We start from the raw sequence: 4,022 nt of genomic DNA on the forward strand, positions 1-4,022 counted from the left end.
TTTCTGATGCTTTTGCAGGCCCACATATATAATTAATTTGTCCTACATTGAGTTTTACCACCCTTGGTGGCTATGAGCTATCCTAAAAAATGAAAAAATAATTTTGTGTCTCAAGGAAAACGTCATATGTCAAATTACATAACGATAAGTAAATAAGGACAGACTTTTCAGTTTTGGATAAACTATCACTTTAAGAGTCCATGAACCACTGCGGTTTGATCGACTGTCTCCTGCAGGGAATACTGTCCAAGCTGCCGTTCTCCCCCAGGCTTTTAAGTCAGTCAGGCTATTTCCATTTAAAGCCACTCAATACCACCTGAACTCTATGTAAGATTATGTTATGTGAGCAATGTTTAGAAAAAAAGATTATTTTCAGAGTTATCTCAAGGCATCGTAAACTGATTTTAAGTAGATGGATTTGTGTTCTTATTTCGGGGCACCAGTAGATGCCATGGGTTTGATTAATAACCAGGGAGGTCAGGGGGTTGCAATGTTCCCTTGCCAAACAAAACGCCTTTCAGGTGCGTGGACAACCAGAAATATATCTATCTCAATATGTTATCTGAAAAAGGAGGCATTTTGCACATGCACGATCCCTCATGCCAAGTATTAAATGTACCTGATAGTGTCTGATTGCACGCTTCAAGTATTCAAAAATAGTCTCTAATCAGGACTTAGATGCTCCATGTACATTGAAACCTCTAATCATAATAAAAGCACTCTGACATGAAGAACATCGGGAGCTTAATTAATATGTATGGGCAAGTTTCCTGGAAAAAGATTAACCATCAGCATGGACTATATTACGCTGTCAAAGAAGATTCTACACTGGAAACACCTCCGACTAGAATTAATCTGTATTAAAGTAACCGCTCCATGTTTTATTCATCTCTGACCTATCTCATTCCCAAGAGCTAGGTTGAAAAATAGACTAGAAGAAAACCTAACTATTTCTCAATATAAAACAATATAAAACAAGGTGGATATAAGTAATAATTTATACCAAAAATTACAAATCACATACAAATCATGTGATCAAATTTATACTGCTTTTAGATTATTTTGGTTTTGAATAAATCATTGTGCTTGTACTTTTAATATATAATTCACCTTTATTTAAACACATGTAGAAACATTTTTGTCAGCAAAATTATAAAGAAATTAGCTTTATGATCATAAAAAATATTGATGCCCTATGTGTCAGTTTATTTGGCATATCCAGGGGCGCAACTGCACATTTGCCGAGGGGTATGCACGATTAGTGTTGGCGCCCCCCTGTATTCTAGTAGCCCCTAAAACTAACTGCCGCAGAAAAGTATATATATATATATATATTATTAATTTGCCTCAAAAGTTATTCATATTTTTGCTAATTTTTATATAAAATGAGAACACTAAGTAAAATTTACTTTAAATAATGTCTGCATTTTTTCATTTTTACTAGAGATAATTCATGGAAAATTGGCCACGCTAAGTTGAAGATTTCTGCAAAGATTTCACCTGGCAGAAAAACAAATAGCCCTACTATTAAAATGAATGTCATGAGTCCCACTATGACCACTAGATGGTAGCAGAGCATCATTTATTGTCTCATTTACCATTTCCACTTTGTAATATAGTTATTTTCACATGTTTTGCTAATGGATTTATATTTAGACATAAAAATCACAATTATAGCATTTAAAAATCTCCTTTTTGTCAAAATTCAGCATTGTTTTGTATTGAAGTATGGAGTAGCAAGACTTTTCAACTCATCGGATCTACTTGAATCACACAGATGGCCTATTTTGAATTCAAAACTGCAATTTTCGGTAAAAGGTGGCTAGTTTGTATTGTTTACTATCTTCTCAGTTTCTCTAAAATGTAAATCAAATGCACATTCACAAACATGTGTTTTTTTGTTTGTTTGTTTTTGTTTTTTTTTGAGCAATTGAGATACTCATAAATGAACTGATATTTGCCCTCTTTGGCAGTGGCCAGGATGTTTTCATAGGGGTGGCCAGGAAGGGGCCAGCAACCAGTCTGCGGTGGCAAATAAATCTTCATTATTTCAATATAGAAATGTAGCTTATTTGACTATACTGGACTGTTTTAGTGCCTAAAACACAACTGAATACAGTTAATTTGTACGTAATTGTAATTGAGAATTTGTGAAGTTGTGAATTAGATCAGGTAATTGAGTGAATATGACCATTTTTCTATTATTTTTGTATTACCTCCAGTTATTTTAATAAAAGGGCTCACTCTATTGCTCAGTCAGCTTGGTTCTGGGTCTCAACACCCCAAAAGCTTGTTCTCCATCATTGCACAGGCCTACTCATGGATGAGACATGCAGATAGGCCTAGTTCAAAGTTTAGCCAACCTTCACTGAATTTTATATAATCAATGAACTCTGAAAAAGCAAACAGTCAATGTTTAACACTAGTTGTCAAAATGAATTAATTGCAACAGTTTTGTCAAACCTAAATCTAGCTCTGTACAAAAGAAAAAAAAATAATAAATTCTCCATCTGCAATAATGTGAAAAAGGGCGGAAGTCAACAGCACATAAATGCCAGAATGTAAAGTTTGTTTATTTTATGCATTTAAATATAATTTCATTTTCGTACTTTACAAATTACAAAGTACAAAGTACAACTGCACTGTGCTCACATTTAGCCTACTTGTGCATTAAATTAGGCTACAAATAATAATAAAAAAATCTATCATCTTGCGCCCTATTGTGATCTCGAATTGCAGAATATTTCAGTACATGCATTTGAGAGACGTTTAAATGTGATGCATACATGCATAAACAGTTTTGCAGCTTTAATCGCAATTTTGGTAATTTCATGATTTAACTGACGATGTAGCCTAGTTTGTGCGGGTTATTTATGATAGAGCGTGCGCCCCATATTCGCGTACAGTTTGAGAGCGTGCACCGTGAGCACGGTAAAAAGGGACAGGGCAGGGAAGGTTGTTTTACTGACATATAACAACATCTCATCAGACCGCAGTTCACTGTTGTTCTACTGAAGCTCATTTGGCACCTGTACCTTTTCCGCACTCGTTTGACTCGCGCCTGGTGCTGAGGGCAAGCTGAAGCGCGTCTGAAAAGTCTCCCGTTTGTTGTGGTCGTACGGCGGTTCCGCGTCTTAAAGGGGTCATATGATGCGATTTCAATTATTCCTTTCTCTTTGAAGTGATACAAGCTCTTGGCGCATAAAGAAGATATGTAAAGTTGCAAAGACTAAAGTCTTAAATTCAAAGAGATATTCTTTATAAAAGTTAAGAGTCAACCACGCCTACCTAAAATGGCTGGTTCAAACAGCCCCCACATGTCTAAGTCAAGATGTGGGAAGATTTGCATAACACCGCCCAAATGTTCACACAAAGAAATAACTTTTATTCTCGCTGTAGTATTGTTGCTGCCGCCATGTCATGAAGACGCTGTGTGTTTCGTTGTGAAAGCGAAACTACTTTGTTTGGCCTTCCAAAAGAGGACAATATCCGCTTCGCCATGCCTAGAGCTGATCCGTGCTGGGCGCTGAGGAAATACATCAACTTCGCGCTGTGGATCGCCGGATCGGCTTTCACCGTGGACGAAGCGGAGTCCAGCTGGGGTCGTCACATGTGGTTGCCGCAAGCCCGCTGGCTGCACCGGTCTCTAGCCCGCCGGCCACCACTCACTCTAGCCCACCGTTCCTCACTCAAGCCCGCCGGCCTCCGCTCACTCAATTCCGCCATGTGTGACGCTGTGTGTTTCGTTGTGAAAGCGAAACTACTTTGTTTGACCTTCCAAAAGAGGACACGACTAGAAATCAGTGGTTAAGTTGTATTTACAACACTGTTCCAGAACAGTTCAACCCAACCAATCAGATGTGTGCAGCACATTTTATGGAGGACTGTTTACTGATCCTGGGAGAGTAACGTTAGACTAAAATGCCGGCAGTTCTGACTCACGTAAGTACGTTTTCATATTTAAAGGATTTGACACTGACGATTCAAACGCGAGTTTTGAGCAGTGTAGAGTAGCGCTTATT

The sequence above is a fragment of the Sinocyclocheilus rhinocerous genome, unplaced genomic scaffold, assembly GCF_001515625.1.
Source record: "Sinocyclocheilus rhinocerous isolate Xijiao unplaced genomic scaffold, SAMN03320098_v1.1 scaffold308, whole genome shotgun sequence".
Taxonomy (NCBI): Eukaryota; Metazoa; Chordata; class Actinopteri; order Cypriniformes; family Cyprinidae; genus Sinocyclocheilus; species Sinocyclocheilus rhinocerous.